This window comes from Planococcus citri, chromosome 4 (assembly GCF_950023065.1).
Source record: "Planococcus citri chromosome 4, ihPlaCitr1.1, whole genome shotgun sequence".
NCBI classification, from domain to species: domain Eukaryota; kingdom Metazoa; phylum Arthropoda; class Insecta; order Hemiptera; family Pseudococcidae; genus Planococcus; species Planococcus citri.
In genome coordinates this window covers 44,104,367-44,124,178 of record NC_088680.1, presented here as the reverse complement: position 1 = coordinate 44,124,178, position 19,812 = coordinate 44,104,367, and the positions used below count along the sequence as shown (strand labels likewise).

At 32.9% G+C, this 19,812-nt stretch overlaps 1 protein-coding gene across 2 annotated transcripts in view; it reads left to right on the top strand.

The window, feature by feature from the left end:
• The window catches only part of nvd (neverland), a 32,387-nt gene that overhangs the window by 9,682 nt on the left and 2,893 nt on the right, over positions 1–19,812 (top strand). For both annotated transcript variants that reach the window (XM_065362335.1, XM_065362336.1), the window contains exon 2: positions 1,094–1,185. The gene's annotated coding sequence lies outside the window, so the exon portion shown is untranslated. The remainder of the gene's footprint in view (positions 1–1,093; positions 1,186–19,812) is intronic.

The following is a 19,812-nucleotide window of genomic DNA, read 5'->3' as shown; positions in this document are numbered from 1 at the left end:
GCTTTTTGTTCTGTTCGAAAATTTTTCCGCCAGTGGGAATACCCCCATTTGGCAAGAGATTTGCTGGTTAAGCCAAAATGCCGGTTGATTTTTGTAAATTTGCCGTTTAATAGGCGCGCAAAAATGACAGTAAATTTGCCGTAGAAAAAACGCCGGTTAGAAAAAGCTACTTTTTATAAAAACAGCCATTTAAACAGCCGTTTTTGACCAGCGAATGGCAGAATTTTTTATCTGCCGAACTGCCGGTTCTCACAAATTAGCTGTTTTTTATTCACCGATTATAGTGCACACGCGCAATGGGTATTCACAACTTCTTTTTAAAAAATTGAATAAAAGTACGAAGTGCGGTACATGTATACCGCTTGAAAACAGAAATATTCACCTTGCAATGATAGCTGCGTGGTTAGAGCATTGGATCGTCAAGCGAGAGTCCTGGGTTTGATCCCCGCTTGGGCTAGAAATTTTTTGTAGATTTCAGGTTTTTATTCAGCAATTTAATGCATTAGGTATTTAAACAGCTGTTTTAAGCAGCCGATTTTTTCCTGGCGTTTTTTTAATGGCAAATTTACTGTCATATTTGTGCCGGCTTTTTCACTGGCTTTTTTTATTGGCGAATCTATTGTCAAGTGGGCCTCCCTCGTAAGTATAGATGACATAATTTACGATCGCAGAAAATAAACATGGCCAATCTTTGCGTTCGGAGAATATTTTCATTGCTCAAGAAAATAATGTTTGAACTGTTTATCTAGACTTTCCCATAAATATGAATTCCCGACTTCAAAAATATCACAAAATTGATATTTGTCATACCTAGTAGCCTACTGATAAGTCATCGATAGAACTAGGGGGCATCTATCAGAAGATCATTTCGTCATCGGTCTGCGAATGACGTATTTGTAGGACAATAATAACACTCTAATGCTATTTCTAAAGTGCTATTCCATATGAAACAGAATCGAATAAATTCCTACATTTGAATAATTTATTATAATAAAATGTATCCAAATTTAGTAGGTAAATCGAACTTTTATATCTAGGCATACTATACGACGACGATGAATTTAATCAGTCCTGTTATTGTTTTGTTCCACAGCGATGTGTTTTGGTGCTGGCATTGCAGTTTGGTTTTCGGTGCAGAATCGCAGAAAATTATCGTCGACGCAAATTCCTTCCAAATACCTATAGGTACGTAAATTAGCCTATGTGTACTTGAAAATCACTTTTATTTTCTTTCCATTCGTATACCTATACTTAAGTAACCGTAGTTCGCCGAATATATCGATCACGATGATAAACCAGTTAGGCCTACTTTAAACCTCTCTGAGAAGGAGAGTGAAAAAAAGCCACCATTTTGAGAACCATTAGATTACAAGTATATTCAAATTAGTTGGAGGCTCGACACGACATAAAAATGTAATCCTGCAAAGGAACATTGAATGAATATCGCGGTGTTGGCTGAAACGGTGAGGGGGGTACGAGTCACCTATTGAAGGTTTTTTCCTGTCTGCTCGCTCAAATGCATAAACGCATTTACGCTGTAAAGCGTATTAGATGTATTTTTTTTCTCTTCTTCTTCGCCTATGTAACGCACTTTAACCGGGTTGCCAGTTTAATTAGGAAAAGATATAACAATGGTGGAGATGAGAGGAAGAAACAGAGACTTGAATATTTAACATCAACTACTTAAATGAACTTGCTATGCTATTGAATATCCTACGGCAGTGTTAAAAAAAAAACTGGTTTCTTCTTTTTTTTTCTCCATAATCAGTCAACAGCACCTGTCTCTTTTGCTCGAACTGCCATAATTTTTTTTTCCAATTTCAACGTCCAATTCGTCTTTTTCAAGTGCATTCCGAACTGAAAGTAAATTTCGTAAAAAAGTGAATTTTTTCACGTAATTGCATTCGGGTTGGTCAAGTTGGCTTTTTCACTTACACGAGTGGTTTTTTTTCCTTCATTAGGTGATAATTTATGTCCTACCGATGGTTTGGATTTTCAATTAGCAACCGAAACAAGAAGAAGCGAAAAGTAGTTTGAGAAATAGATTTTCCAGTTTAGGTATATCTCGAACATGGCAACAGAGGAGTACAGGAAAGAAGACGATTGTTTTATCTATGCAAAGTGCAATTGAAACATTTTTGGAAACCCTGTGCCGCGTTACAATACATACTTATAAGACCGAAAGTGGTCTGCAAGATTCACTTTTCATTCGCGTGGTTCCAAACTAAACGCATCTCTAGGCAAGCTGAACCCTTTTTCTCTCTATCAGCGCGTCTCTTTCTTTCTTTCTCTCTCTGGCTATCTTTGTCTATATATAATCCGTATTCAGACAATATCAGCTTGTGATAAGAAGAAGACCTTGTTCGACACCGCGGTGATAATTATGTAAAACCAGAACATGAAAAAGATGTGGAATGGGTAAACAGGTGGCAGAGGAATGGCTACTGTAACTGATATCGTGTTGCTATACTTTTGTCCTAGGCTATAGTGGCTACCGCAGCTACCCTCGTGCTCACTGACCATGGCCTTGATATGCCGGGGATTCTGATTAAAATACCAAATTCTCCTCTATTACCGGCTACGGCTCTTCTTATACTGGTTTTATTGTAGTACTTCATCGTGTCGTGAAAGCATTCGCGCAAATAAAATGAATTTTTTTACACATATACCTCTTACGATGCGATTGCTATACGAAGACTAGCTAGCGATGGCTCGTTTGATTAAAAACCTTCGAAAAATAATGTCTGTTTAATTTCAAATTAAAAATAGATAAAAAAACTTCACTCCGATGCTCCAAGTGGAGAAGAGGTTTTTTTTTTATTATTTTAATTTTGTCTAGACGGTTTTTACTCCATGGAAAGGGTGCGCCTTCGTGAATCTTTCCAGCTGTGGAATGTTCGCTTCTTTTTAAGCGCGTCGAATTCAGAATTTAGTGTGGTAATTTTATTGGAATTTACCACGTTTTTGGGGTTGGTTTTGTTTGAAAATGAGGGTTTGGTTTTTTGAGAACATACGGGGTTGTTTTTTATTCAATATTGTTGTCGGGTCTTATTGTGAGAGAATTTACTATAATGTCAATTTGACTTGAAAATCAATCAACAATCGTCTAAATTGGCCAAAAGATAAGTAAGATCCAATGAAAATTATGATCAGATTAGATAAAATTGAACCAGCAGAATGTCTGGATCTGATCAGATTCCAATCGAATTGAATCCTGAGAATTTTCATGGACTTGGACAAAACCACCTTCACTATACCTACCATTTATCCAAAGTGGTGTTGATTTTCTAGTGTAGGCGTTTTTTAGAGTATAGAATAGACTATAAAAGAACTTCTCGAGGTGTCCGCCTTCAATTTTACCTGAACCGCAATTTTTGGAAAGATCACTGTTTGAAACCTGAATGATCAAAATTTCAGCACCGCAAATTCATTTTTTTGAATTTTGGCAAATTTTTGAAAACTAAAAATTGACCATTTTCGACGAGATGCGCCCCTTTTCAGGAAACCTGATGAAAATAAGCCCTAAAGTTAACATCAACTTCCTATTGAGGCAAATTTTACCATTTAAACCCATTCTGGAGCCTCCAGTGCAATTTTCAATTTTTCCTGAATTTTAAAATTTCACTAGGGGATGTGGAAATTGGTCTGGGCTGCTAAAAACCGAGGTATATTGCTTAGTTTCGAACTGTATAAGGGATTCATACAGATTTGGGCCAATTTTCAGGTGGACACCTCGAGTGCATAGTGCATTCTTTTAACTAGCAGTGTTTAAGTACCTACTTAAAGAAAAAAATAAATACAAAAATCAAAAATTTTCTATTTAAAAGGAAATTCTTGAAATTTGCTCGAATGGTTGTATATCTGGATCAAAACTAACTTCCTCGTCTCCGAATCTGAATTCCACCATTCCAGCTTACTCTGAAGCCTACAGTGTTACTTTCAAATTCTTCAGGATTTCAATACTTCTCCATGCAGACATGAGAATTAATTTGGGTGGCCTTTATTCATATTTGAGCCGATTTCCAGGCTGACACTTTGAAGATGTTTTTTTTTTGACCAGCATTCTCCAGTTACCTATACCAAAAAAGTTGGTTCACCTGAAAATCTATCCAAATATAGATGAACTCGGTAAATTACCTAGGTCGAGACTGAGTCTCAACTCGATTTAAATTTTTATGCCCTTTGGAGAATTTTCAAAATGCTGAAGAAATTGAAAATCGTGCTGGAGGTTCCAGAGATTAACCTGAAATGATAAAATTAATACTTGGGAGGTTGATTTTAAGCTAGATACAGCCATTCGTACAAATTTTTAAAGATTCCAATTCCTCTGGAAAAATTTTAAAATTCAGGAAAACTATAAAATTGCACTGGAGATTCCAAAATGACCCAAAATATTGAAATTCGGTTTGGAGTGTTGGTTTAAAGCTACATTATGTACAATCATCTGTGCAAATTTCAAAAATTTCCACTCTCTTTGGCAAAATTTCAAAATTGAGGAAAACCCAAAAACTGCATTGGAGGCTCCGCAGAATGTCTAAAGTTGATATTAGTTTCAAGACTTATTTTCATCATTTCTACTGAAGAATAAATACGTTTTTGAAAAAATCATGAATCGTTCCAAATGGTCAATTTTAAATAGGTACCTATAAATTTTTGTCTGCTCAAATTTCTGAAACTTTGGTAAGGGGGGTTTCAGATCATGCTCTTTCCAAAAATCGCGGTACACCTTGAAAAGTTCCAGCTTGTTAGAGTAGGAGAAAATGAAGGAGGGGGGATGCATTTTCGCGTTCTACAATAAAGAATGAAAATGACAACTTTCAATTTTTGTGGCTGAACTTCTCTTTTAGTAAACTTGTCCTCCTCCTCAAAAAAAAAACTCCCATTTCTCAAGCAATGTTTCCTCTTTTACTTTTCTCAAGACGAATTAAGGACCCACCAAACGAGATTTTTTCTCAAAAAGAGGGTCGTTCTGAAAAATCCTGCTCAGCGACATGAAAAATTTTCAATTTTTTTGGCAGACTTCAAATTTAGGCTTGAAAATTTTTTTCCAACTTTTGGGGACTTCTGTACATACAAAGAGACTAATATTGTTTGACAGACCCTGGGAGATTTTTTCTTGGAAAGATTCTGACCTAGCTGGGATGAAAAATTTTCAAACATTTTTCACAGACACGATAATTTTTTAATTTTTTTTACGTTTTTATTTGACCAATTTTGAGGGGCTTTGTACGAAGAAATCAACATCGCTTGGGGCACCGACGGGAGTTTCTTTCAAAAAAGAGATTATTTGGAATAATTTGATTTAAAAATGGTAAATTTTGATTTTTTCTGAATTCTATTAATTTTATTGTTTTTCAATGAGGGGAGGGGGGCGGAAGGGGAGCTTTATGCAAAAAGAACTAAAATAGCTGAAAAGAATCACGCGTCCTCTTTTCAATTTTGGTCAATTTTGAAAGAAAAAAATCCATGTTTGCTAATTGAAAGGGACACACCTGATCGAAGGTAAATTTTAGAGGATCAAAGAAGCTTCAATCAAATAATTTCCTGCAAAAGTGAGCGATTTTGGATTTTAAAAAATAAGTAAAATAAAATTTTAAATTTGTAACAAATTGAACTTTTTCACCCATTCCTGGATCTGATCAGGTCAGGTCCAATCGAAAGTCCCCCATTGGCTCTAATCAGATCTGAACCGATTTATAGTTGTATGTATTTAGGGAATGTCGAAATCTATTCTGAATCTGATCCACAAGCAGTTATAGAACCAATCAGAGCTCCCCTATTGGATTTGATCAGACATGAACAGATCTAACCCGATCAGAACTTTTGGATCCAGAAAATGTCTAGACCGGATCAGATTTGATCAGATCCAATCATTTTTAGCTTGATGGAGGCTCCAAATCAATTCCGAAGTAGTCGCAATTGATTCGGGAAGTTAGCTTAGGTTAGAGGGTTAGCATTCAGCTTATTAAAAACTGAGTTAAGATTTTTCCCCTCAAAATTTCCCTCACTCTTTTTGTTGAGAAAAACCCAATTGACTGTTTCCAATTTTTTTCAAGATTCGCTCAAAATCAAAAAATCAATGTCAGCCTTTCCTTCGGCAACTCAAAATTTGATTCAGAAGCGTGTTTTGGCATACCTACATCTTTCAGTGAGCCAAAAGGTTTCATGTGCTTCATAGGTGCTCAGGTACTTGAGGTACTACCTACATCTTGTATCCTTCTCATCTCTCAAAGAATGTCAAGAGGAAATTCTGTCCTTACATTAGGTACCCACAATAAACCACATTCTGAATAAATTCGCGCTGACCTAGTCCAACATTATTAGTATAAAATCGCACTTTGAATCGAACATCTAGAATGATCTTGATAATTCTTCGTTCGATTAATTACTTATATGTAAATATGTACGACGATAAGCTGAGGTTCGATTTTGTCAATTAACAGCAGCACTTTCTCTTTCTCTATTATTAGAATTTTTTAAACTACTCCACATACTTATGTAGGTAAGTACCTACCTAAGTACCTACAATACAATAATATAAGCAGGATACCGTTAAACTACACATATAAGGCTTTCGCATGATGCAAGTTGAAGCGAATTTTTTGTCGATGGCGTGTACAGTGCACATATCTACTATTCATTGTCTGACTTTGGGTGAAAAAAATTCTACGAATTATGATCTAAAAATTTAACAATATTGCGCCAGAGTATATAAGGAACGCCTGGAGCGAGTTCTGGGTGCGAAATGGGTTACAAGTCCGGTTAATTTTATTCAAATTAAAAGCATAGAGATATACTTGGATCATATTATTAGGCACCTGTACAGACTCTTGAGCTGAAAACAGTTACGTTATTGGTATTGAATACAAAATCATCACTTTTGCTGCTACATTCAGTAGGTACTGGGTTGCTCCCAGCCGGTGTTTTTTTTTTTTTTTTTTTGGCTAAGGCATCGTACACCAAACACGTGACAATGTTCGGTAATTTCAAGCAGAATTTCCGCCTGCTGACCAGTTTATGACGCAAAATACAATGAAAGTTGATGGGTTGCTGGTATTTTTAGCGGATACGAGAAAGATGTCGATGTTGGCGTATATTTATACGCAATAATTGAATCAACGAATACCGTTTTTTTTAATGAAGGTTCTAGATGATTATCATAATTCAAACGGTATGAACACAGGTATTATAGGTAGAGAAGTAGCTCTATTAGCTACACATATGATTCATAAGTCGATGACTTTTAAGAGTGTCTAGCAAAATACATATGATCGGAGCCGGTGATTTACCTATTACGTATTTATTTTTCCGCGTATATTTAGTCTACCATAGACCATGCTATAGATACTATTTAATTGCTTCAAATGTACTTAAGTAGGTATCTCTACTTAATATATACCTACGTTGCATCTTCGATCGCAAAATTGAATCGCGCCTCCAGCACTTGGAAAAATATACACGTACATCCGCAGATGGTGTATTAAAAAACAAAGAGATATACCTAACCTACCCGCCATTAAACTACCCCTTTCGTTACTAGGCCAGTCTAGAAGTGACCTTGAAATTGAAAACTAGGCCTGCGAGTTAATTGGGTCGAACTTGAGGCTTCTGCACTGCCTCATAGTTTTTTAAATACTCCGCCTTCTCTGGTTATTATAATAATATGTAAATCAGATTAAATCAACCCCTATCTACTTTTAACCAAGACTGTTTCCTTCATTATTTAAATTACTTACCGCATAAAATGCTGTTTTTTCCATGTTCAGGATTAGATAATTAAGCAGACGTCTTATAATGTATTCATTTTCCCCCTTTTGTTACAATGTAAGGTACAAATTACTTACTCACGATGACGATCGCTTTAAAACTTAAACGGTTGAACTGGATTTTTCAAAGATAACAATATCAGCTGTGCGCCGGCCTGGTGTTTCAGTCTACGGTTTACTTACTCATCTTTACCTATATTTTTTAACAGACAGGTTTATTTAAAAAGGGCCAGAAAAAAGGTACTCGAAAGTAAAAGTGAATTTTTGTGCAGAAAACATACGGTTCGGTCTGGTCTGGTGTTTCAAGAACCTTTAGGCTTTAGGTGGGTTAACTTGTATTCTGTTGGCTTTTTCGATTCGAGCGGAGTATCTGTTTCGAGTTCTTCTATTCCTTTGCGAAGGAGTAGAATTATCTAGCGTTTGTAATTTTAGAAAAAAAAAACACGAAACGTCTTTATTCTCATGGGAATGATTATGAGCTTTCAATTTTCCGTCGGAAATTGATAGAAAAAGGCAGGTTGGTTTTCGACAAAATACAGCGATTCGTGTGAATTTCAAAAATTTCCCCACAAACAGAAAAGTTTTGATTAAAAAAAAAAAAAATCTGGTGAAAAAACACACTTGAGATGTTTACTTGGAAATTGGCTCCAATATGAATAAACTCTTTGTACAGGTTGAGAATAAAACTACAGCTCACAAGGGAACCTCTTGAGGTGTCACACTTTTTCGATTTTTGGCGAACGTTTGAAAATTCAATATTGACTGTACGTTTTTGGCGATTTATGCTTTTTTTTAAAAAGTATGTACTTGATCAATTAAAATTGTCAAAATAAGTCCCAAAACTAATATTAACTGCACAAATCCAAATTTCAACATTTCCAGCCATTCTGGAGCCTCCAGCGCGATTTTTCAATTTCTCCAGAATTTTGAATTTGCTCCAGAAGGCGTGAATATGAAGTTGGGCAGCTAAAAATCGAGTTGTGTATTACACTCAACCTGTTAAACGAGTGTATCCACATTAGAGCCGATTTCGAGAGTGACACCTCAAAAGTGGTTTTTTGACCAGCTTTTTTCAAAATTAAAAAATCCAAAACATCAAAAGTTTCCCCTTTGCGTGGAAATTTTCGAAATTCGCGCGAATCGCTGTATTTTGTACAAAACTAACCCGCCAAATCCAAATTTCACCATTTTCACGAGTTCTGGAGCCTCCAGCGCGAATCTTCAATTTCTCCAGGAGTTTGAATTTGCTCCAGAAGGCGTGAATATGAAGTTGGGCAGCTAAAAATCGAGTTGTGTATTATACTCGACCTGTTTAACGAGTTTATCCACATTTGAGCCGATTTTGGGAGTGACACCTCAAGAGTGGTTTTTTGACCAGCTTTTTCCATAATAAAAATACCTATACAAAAATTGAAATCTCCCCAAAATCGGCGCAAATGTGGATAACACTCGTTTAACAGGTCGAATGTAATACACAACTCGATTTTTAGCTGCTTAACTTCATGTTCACGCCATCTGGAGAAATTGAAAATCGCGCTGGAGGCTCCAGAATGGCTGGAAATGTTGAAATTTGGATTTGGGTAGTTGATATTAGTGTTGGGACTTATTTTGACCATTTTTACTGATCAAGTACGTACTTTTAAAAAAAAACATAAATCGCCAAAAAACAGTCAATTTTGAATTTTCAAACGTTCGCCGAAAATCGAAAAATGAACTTGGGCAGCTGAAAATTTGGTTTTGGGGGTTTTAGACTATGCTCTTTCCAAAAATCGCGGTCCTGTTTAAATCGGAGTGTGATACCTCAAGAGGTTCCCTTGTCGGTTTTTAGCTGTGCAAATTAATTTCTACGCCTTCTCGAGGAATTGAAAATCGTGCTGGTGGCTCTAAAATGATCGAACATAGTGAAACTCGGTTCGGGGTGGTTGATATTAGATTCGGTATTTATTCAAATAATTTTCACTAAGCAAAATGCATTTACTTTTTTTGTAAAAAAAAAACAAAAAAAAAAACGCCAATAATGGTCTTTGAAGTATCTAAAAATAAAAATCGAAAACAGTTTGGGCAGCTGAAATTTTGATGAAGAGGATTTCAGATCATGCTCTTACCAAAAATTGTGGTCTCGTTCTAATCGGAGGAGAATACATTGAAAGGTTTCCTCGTGAGCTGTATTGATTGGTTCCGTTTAAGAGGCATTTTAATCAAAACTGGAAAAATCCAATACTTCGCTAGAAGCTTTAAGAGCGACTTGAAAACTACAGAAGTTGAAAATGAGGTAGCTGTTGAACCAAATTTCGGCGTTCTACGCGGATGTGATATATATTTGCTTTTCATTCAAAATGTGTCTTGAAAAACCAAAAATTCTCAAAAAATGAAAAATGAAATTCAGCACTTGCAATGGTGTAAGTATCATTTTTGTATGCTCTATAAAGTTTTCTTCGTACGATTTAAAAATGTATATATTCTTCTCTGTAAAGAAGTATAACTTTCGTTCGAGTTATTTTTCAATTCTTAAAAAAAATCGTTGTTTTTGGAATATTTCAGCAAAATAACAAATAGGTACTTTTTGTTCTATTAAACAATTTTTATCTCTTTTTTTATTTTTTATTTTTCTTAAATACTCTCATTTTTCATTTTTGGACATTTTAACAAAAAATTACATAAATTTTTCCTTTTCTATAATTTTATTTCATCTTTTTGACGTTGGAAAATGTTTCCGTTTTCAGACAATTTTTTGTAACATTGAATTTGTACAGATTTCTCATAGTGAATGCTTTCCTTGGATACTTTCATTTTTCACAATGAATTAGAAATTAGAATATTACTAATAAGTAGGTGCGTAATTTGAAATTACACAATTTTTCCATGCTTTTCAAAATGCCTTTTTTTTTAAAAAATTAAGTTTTATGATTAAATAGAAATAATTAGGGATGCCAAATTTTCATTAATTTTAATCTATTTTTCAACGGATACTAAAACTTAATATTTTTTGTGTTTTTTTAAATAAAACTTCTGAATAATTTTCATAATATTGTACATATAAAAATATGCAAAATTCTTCATTTTTAGTTAGCCATTTTCATCAGTTTAAGGTTAAATTTCACGTTTTAATTCTCAGATTTCTTCTATTGATTCTGAAATTTTAATTTACATATAAAAAACTTTTGTTTTCAAAAATAGTTTTTTTTTTAAATTTTTAAATTATTTCTTCTTTTTTAATGGTTTGAACATATGTACGTATCTATGTATCGTTTTTTTTTTTTTTTCATTTTTCAAATCATTTCAGATGATTTTAGAATGATCAATTACTCCCCCATTTCCAATCGAAAATCCTAGGCACTGTTCTATAGGAAGTACAAGTAGAATACTCGTATAGCCTACTTGGAATTAGTTTGATGAAGTTTTCACGGTAATAAGTAACCAAATCATCTTTTTTGAGTTTTTCGATACATTTTTGCTTTGAATCAAAATCTAAATTTTTTGTATTTAATAAGAATTTTAAATTAGGTAATCGTAAGTAAGTAGGTATTGTCAATTTTCTACACCTATAGAGAAAGTGGATACTTGAACCATTTTACTCGTCTTTTGAATGTAAGAATTACTCAAGACCTTGTATCCAGTCAAGGTTACCTAACATGCTTACAGGCTTACACCTAATCAGCAAGTTTACAAAAGTATTCCATTTCAATGCAGCAATGCAACTGCAGCCAAACTACAAAATATACGTACCCACAAAATAAAAAAAAAATAAAAACATTGTCGAGTGAAAAAATCAACTCCTCGAATACGATCGATCGTGAATTTATCAACAATTTAGACCAGAAATTAAGCAGTTACCTAGTTGTTGATATGATTAATACCTAACGTAAGTAGGTAAACATGTAAATTCCATGGTTTACTGGACAATCCATATTATAGTACACTGGTATTATGCTGTACCTACTCGTATGTTCAGCCACACATACGACAAGTATAGCCATAGTTTGGTTATTGATTTTCGAATGTACGTACGCGAATGAATAGTTTTCAACAGGTTTAAATTAAACATACCATACCTACACCTATGGTATAGGTACCTAAGTATTACGTGTAAGTAAACAGGAACATAATGAAATTACTGGTGCACCATTATAGGATGTTATCTAATAACCTTAATATATTTATAAATAATAAACCCTGTGTTGACACTGAACTAGTAATATAGATATTTTTTTCTGAACTTCGAATAAATTCATTACTACCATCGATATGTCTGGTACACTCGATGTCCTTATAGTTCCAGTTCGAGTTATATTTCCTTCCAGTTGATAGATTTTTCATTCATCAAGTAATTTATCCTTTCGGTTTTTTTTTTAAATATTAGAACGACAAATTTTAACGGTTTTTGAGGACGATAGATAGCCAAATAGGCATATAAGTTATTTAGGTCTAGGTTGATCGAGTTTTTTGGTGAAATAACTAGCCCATTGGTTCAGGAAATATGAATCAATGCGAAAAAATGGTTTAATGGGTAACTCAGACCTCTAAAATAGGAAACAAAATTATATACGTAGGCCTACATATGTTACTAGATGTACCTACTAACATTTTAATTCAAGGTGATGGTTAATGAGATAATTTTGCAGCTGAGTGCGAAACCCTATAGTTACGTGCCGACTGTCAAATTTGAATCGGTTTAATAAAACTGAAAAAAAAAGTATTCTAAATGAACCAGTCTAATTATTTTATGGTTCGAAGAAAAAAATTACCATTTTTCGTACAAAGAAAACGCTCATAATTATAGACTTCGAACTGAAATTTGAAAAGAAAAAAAAAAAAGAAAAATAGGCTATGAAACATACAAAGTAGGTAGATATAATTTCGACGTCAATGAATTTTTCACTTTCTTGAACGTCCTTGAAATTTGCCACACTAATCGTTGAGAAGAAGGGAGACGTGAGGCAAGTATTGTAATAAAATCGTATATTGAGGTATGCCTGAGGGATAGGAATAATTTTCCGTACCGTAAGAACCTTCTGGGAAGATACGATAGTTATAGGCTGGTCTACTACTCGTATAATCATGCTGGAAATTTTAATTGCAAAAAAAATAAAATAAAAAAAAAAAAAAAGAATTGAAAATTGAAAAGAAAAAAAGAAGGAGTTTTTGTTTCATTCGGCTGCGAGAGAAGCACTCTATAGATCAATAATGATTATATTGTTCTAAAATTCTCGAAACATTTTTTGGATTTTTGGAAAATTTTAAAAATTCAAAAGAAGCTTTCATGGTGAATTTTCAACTTTTTCGGAATATTTTTTTCAAAGAAAACGAATCAGTGTGAATAATAGCTATTAGGTACCTAGTTTCATATAGGTAGGTATATATATATGCTTACTTCAATGCAATCTTCAACTCGAACACAATCATTTTTAAGCCATTATGGAATAAGTTAGATAGGTACCAATTTTCTTCAGGAATTTCAAATTTTTCTGAAATTAAATAAGAAGAAAGACATCTTTTCCCTTAAAAAAAAAAAAAAAAAAAAAAATGAAATCATGCATCATCGTTTGTAAGAAACGAAGTTCATTTTGTATTTATTTTTCTTGAGGGTCACAAATCTTGAAATTTTTTAATTTTTCCTTTGAAACAAAATCTTTATTTATTGAAAAAGAATTGCTGAGTAGTGATTTTTTATTTTAACACAAAGCAAGAAAATTCTCTATTTAAAAAAATAGATAGGTACCTAATATGTATAAAACCTACTGTTTTTAAAATTAATAATGACGAAACTATGTACTTATACCTATTTAAAGGAAAAATAATTCGTTTAATTCTTTATGAACAAAGTTACAATGATAATGCTTTTCAAACTGTTTTTTCTTATCTTAAAAATCAAATTCTCTAAATGAAAATCTATAATAAAAAAGACTATTTTTATAGAAACAAAAATAGGTACGTATTTTTTACTTAAAAGAAAATAGTCACTTATATTAGCAACGCTCAATAAAATGAACCAATAATTACAAAACTATTTACTTAAATTTTTTTTTTGAAAAATAGGGAAATGTAAGAAACAAATGTTATTCAAGAAAAATGATGAAAATGAATCATTTGACACAGCTGAAAAAATTTTAAAAAACCGATTGATTTTGGATTTAAACTGAAACCGAATAAATATCATCTTTTTTGTACGAATACAAACCTGTATTATGGAATTTTGTACTTAATAATATAGTGATGTAAAGTTATTGTAAAAACATTCAAAAACTCATTACCTTAACATCATTAGAAATTATCAAAAAGGGATGAAAGTTTAGTCAAATTTGACGAATGCATGATAAAGTTATAAAATTGTCTTTAAGTGATGAAAATGTACTCAAAAAAGCATTAAAAGTATCAAAATTGTCAAAAAGTAACGAAAAAAGTACCAAAAATGCACGAAAAAGTGACATAAACGTATGAAAATGAAGTAAAAACACTAAAAAAAATTAAAATAAGTAAGTAATGGAATTTTAGTGTAATTCAACCAAATTGAGCAATAATTTCATAAAAATCGTTGAAATTTTAAACGTCTTCAAAACACAAGTAAAAACGTTCAAAATACTAAGTATATTAATGTTGTCAAAAAAAAGAAAAAATTCGATAAAATTTGGCAAAAATGAATGAAAAAGTGTTGAAATGTCGTAAAAACACGTTCATAAAATATTTTAATTACTAAAAAATAAAAATCACCAAAAAATTTGTTACTCAAATCTGACAAAATATAGTAAAAATTGTACAAAACATCGTTAAAATGGATTGAACAAAAATAACACGAATAAAATATTAAAATCATTAAGTTACCAAAAAGTGTTGAAGTTTCAGTAAAAAAAAAAAAAATGAAGAAAAAGTGCACTCGTAAACTCAGTTAATTTCGTTTAAAAGTGCATGAAAAAGTGTTAAAGACACGTACGTTGAAAAAAGGGTCGGAAAAATAGAAGAAAAAAAAACAAATCAGAAAGGACACATCGTTTTTGCAATTTAAAAAAAAATCATTTTAACCTCAGATTTGAATTTTATTTAAAAATGGCAAAGTTTAAAACATGTTTTAAATGACAATTTGACTTTTGAATTGAACAAAGCAATCTTCACATTCAGCACTTTCACTGGCCACTGAAGTCATATCATCTGCGATTCAAAATTACCAACTTACTTTTAAAAAAATCACCACTGCTGTCAATATTCATTTGTAGCCGGATAGTGGTCAGTTTCAGATGTTCATCAATGAGAACGAAATGTACGAAGCTTTGCCTAATGCATGCGCTAAAAGGGGCAATAATGTGTCGGTTGTTCTGAAATTGCCTCATTGGAAATTGTCAAATTGAAATGGGACATCATTCAAAGATATTCAAAAATTGAAGTTTTAAGGATGAGTAAAATCATGTCGAGGAAGAATTTTAATTTAAATTTTTGAATATCAATTTTGGTACCTACAACTTTTGCAGACGAACGAGAAAAATTCGATGACATTCGTTCGCATTTTCAAAATCAAAAAAGCTGCCCATTGGCATTGTGATGTGTGGCTTTATTTAAAAATTGAGACATTCGACTCCTTCAATTTTGAATTAGGTACAGGCTATTTTGTCTTTAAACCTTCTTTTGTTTATTATCAAACGTTTTATTGGAATTCATATTTATAATTTTCGTTTTATTTTTGATAATCAACAAATCACAGTCTCGTTTTAATTCTATCACTAGGTAATTTTTTGGAAAATAAAAAAACAAACATGAGGTGGAAGTTGAAGGTGCCTTCTTCGTGTCGATGTTTCATTTTCATTGGTGACTGACTGTTACTTCTGAGGTTCTGACTGTTCTCTCGTAGGTGCAGCGAACGTTTAACGAGACACCCTACATGAGTATACTAATTGACTTGTATTCATTTTCGCACAATTCAAAGGCATCCATAGAAGAAATGGAAATGATCGATAAGAATCTACCAGGAACTAGATGAACTTTTCATAATGGTGTCATCGCAGGAAGAATAAAACGAAAACACCTACGGATCATCGTCTCATTTCGCAAGAGTAGATAGGTAAGGTAGGTACTCTGGAAGGTGCCTCGTTATATGTGCCCTGATACCTTGAATGATTTTCTTTGGCGTACTGTGGCGACTTAATTATATACTTATCGGTGCTGAAATAAAAAAAAAAAAAAATAACGAAGAAAGATGTTTTGATGTTGGCATAACAAAACTAATGGCAATTTTACCGTTGCATCGAGACATGATGAAACTGAATGTATAGCTATTTGTATAGCAGCTATATAGATATAACAAACGCGAGATCAACACATAACTCATTGATTATTCTCGGTACATGCATTTCTAACGGTATATGCCGCGAAGAAGGTTCTCAATAGTGCTTTCATTTTTTCTCCGAACTGCACGTTCGAAGGTGACCTTGTTAATGAATTTATTTGTGAAAAATTTCATCTTCTTCCTGAAGTCGAGTCGCCGGCTTGGCCGCACGCCTCACACCAACCATCAGAGGAGCGCCAAGTCAACGTGTAAACAGGAAGAAAATATATGGATATCACGCTGCGGACGCGAACGGGACGGGACGGGACGGGACGGGACGCGTCCTCTTAGAAGAAATTATTTATTATTGTAAGGGTGTTTTGGCGAAATACAAAACAGGTTTTAACATTGTTACACCCAGATGAGAATATTATATGAGAAGAAGTGCTGAAACAATTATACATGTAGATATGTAATGTATTCTTCAAGCGGCATGGCAGAAGATTGAACTCGATGCCCACAATGAATACTCGTTATTTTTATTTGCCCTTGACCTAACATTGAAGCTGCCAGCGAATTACCGTCCATAAACCGGTAACAATGACCCGATTGCGTGAGTAACAAAAGATCGTACCTGTTGTCATTTGATTTTTTTCTCTCTTTCTCCTCTTCATCGGCGTGTGTCTCTTCTTCTTCAACATAGGTCAACGATAATGAAAAGCCTGCCCGATAGGTGATAAAAGCACCCAATTTATGTGTGTATATGGTACCCTACCTGTACCTATCGGCGATAACTTCCGCATTTCATCGGTAATTAACCGCAGGATGCTTAACCAAGATGAAAGATGTTGTTTGGGTCTGAAAGGGAAAATGATTAGGCTTTATTACACATATACCTATCTCTTGTACAATGTTGCCTATTGAGCTAAAAAAGTAAAAGTGTCCTGGAAATTTTCTCTAAAAGTCTTGGGTGTGGTTTTTGGCCACTTATGAGACATTTGCACTCATTTGTGTACTGGCAGAGGTTGGTCGATTGCTAAATTTCCACATCATTGAGGTTGATCTAACCGTAAGATTTCGATTTCAAAAGCAAAAATGCGTTTTTCAATTTTTTTGCAATTTTTGAAAATTTTCCCGCAGGTAAACGTATGAAAAAATAAGAATTTTAAAATAATTTTTCTAAAATCGTGGATTAAAGCATGAAGTTGAATTTTTGAAAAGAGCTCAGCTGCCCTAATTAGTTTTTCAATGATGGCAAAACTGTCAAAAATTTCACAATAAAAATGAAAAATAAGTAGGAACCTACTTATACAGTTTATCAGACATGGACAAATTTCAGAACAAATTATAGCTACCCACTTTTTCAATAAAATGGGCAAAAATGTAATCCTTGCTTGATTTGATGAGCTATCGATTTTTTGAAACAAATCTTCTCCATTTTCGAACATTACACTTTTCCATTGTTATTTAAATCATAAAAATGTCATAAACATGCGTGAAAACTGATTGCGCTTGACTGAAAATTCACTTTTGACCCCCTTTCAAAATTCAAAATATCACCATAAAGTGCACTGTTCTGGTGAATTTCAGCTGGATATCTCCAAAGTAACTTTCTGACTAAATTTGAAACTACCAAGTACCAACAGAAAAATTCAAAATGTGTCGAAATTGGTCTTTGCTATAGTTGTATTGAAAATGAGGTACCGAATTCGACTTTCTCTCTGATTAAGAGTACTTAATGGAAGCAAATAAATTTGTCTAAAATAGACAAATTAAAATACCTATTTAAAAAAAGTTCCTACAAAATTACAAAATAAAAAAACTTTATGCTTAAAAATACTTACTTACTTGCATAATTTTTGAAAAAATGGGGGGGGGGGGGGGTGAACTCACAGTCCATTAACAATACAAAAGTTTTTAGAAGAGCCTTATTTTTATTATAAAGCTCCAAATTTGAAACTTTGGTAACCAAAAGGGGTGTTCGAATCAAAGACCCAAAATTTTTCTTGAGGTATTTTGATATTACCGCACAACTTTTTTTCGCATCTGCTTCGCAAGTTCTCAAAAAAAAAAAAAAAAATCAAAGACGACTCACTGTGATTATCTACTAATTTTTGAGAGCAGGTTTTAAAATTATGAAGAAAATATTAGAAATAGTGCTAGAGGCTTCAGAGCAAGTACTTAGTATGCTTCAGATTTTAAAACATACAAAATTTTATAATTAAAAAAAAAAAAAAAACTTTGATTATAAAGAATAATACCTACCTACAGAAAATCATGATAATGATATTGAAAAATTTTAGTTGCGTACAGAAAATCTTGAACAGGACCAGCTGTTTCCAAAAATTACAGTTTTTCGAACGAGCTAAGATTTGAGCATTTATTAAAAATTTTTAAGAAGTATAAATTTTCATCGGAAATACTCCACATTATATTTTCTAGGTATGATACTAATCGTAGGAACCTACAATTTTTTTTTAGTTTTTATTTTTGTTGTTAGAAAAGAGAACACGAACGTAATCTAAAAAAAAAAACTTTTTTGGAAATTTGGATTTAAAAAAAAAGAAAGAAAGAAAGAAACTGAAAATTTTGATTTTTGGTTGAATAAGTTTACTTTTGAGTAATTCTGCACTTACCTATTTTGTTATATCCCAATCAAAATAGTCGCAATCTTCAAGTTTTTTTTTTTTCTTTTGTTATATTATTGCTTACAAAAAGAGACTATTTATTATTCAACCTCTGGTGGATTTAAAAAAAAAACATGAGTTTAAAAATTGTCCAACTATGAAATAATTTTTGAATTTTGGTCGCTATTTTTGCTATTTCAGAGAAGTAAAAATGCTGAAAATAAATTTATTATCCATGCGTACGAGTAATATCTTGTATCAGACCTGACGACTTGAGACCTTTTGATCCATCATTCCACAATTGTTGTTTTTTAATTCCAAATTCTTCGAATTTTCCGAAAAAAACAATTTTGTAGTTCTTTCTGAAATTTTGACTGCCAATTTAAAATTAATTTTTAAATCCGTTTCATACATTTTATTCTTCAGACTGGACATTGTGACCGATTTATTGTATGTTGGCTGATGCTATTTTTAGGTACTATGACTAAGCTAGATGACTCGTCATTGCGAAATGTTATTTGTGATATACATTTAATTCATGTATTAAATAAGGAGTGAAAGTTCATTCATAAATGGGTGCTAAACGAGGTCACCATACACTACAGGGGAAGAAATTAATCTGACTCAGGGATTACCTACAATTACATCATTATTTGAAATTAAAGCGAAGCAATCAAAGATGTCATAGGTGCAATTGGAATTTCTGTTTTCGTAAGCATCATTCGCGTACTTTTTTTGCACGAAATAACGAGAATGGAACTTCACTTATATTTACCCAACTGCTAGGTAATTACAGACAGATATGAATGAAAACAACGCGAAAATAAAGTTCATTGATTTAATATGAACGCTATTCACCCCATTTTCTTATCTTTCGTGAAATTATGACGGAATTGAAATTACCGACGTAACACTAAGTAAGTAGTACATATGTACATACGTAGGTATGATCACATTGTATGAACATCATTTTCAACGTGACTTGTATACATTTCAGCTTAATTGTTACGTTGAGAATTGAGATAGCTTTTTTGATTTTCTATTAAGAATTACTCAGCTATCTACGTATAGGTAGGTATATCTTGAGTAAGGTGATTCCTATCAGCTTTTTGATTAAGTGATGAAGCAAGACGATGAGCTTTATAATGTTCATAAACGAGAATAAGAA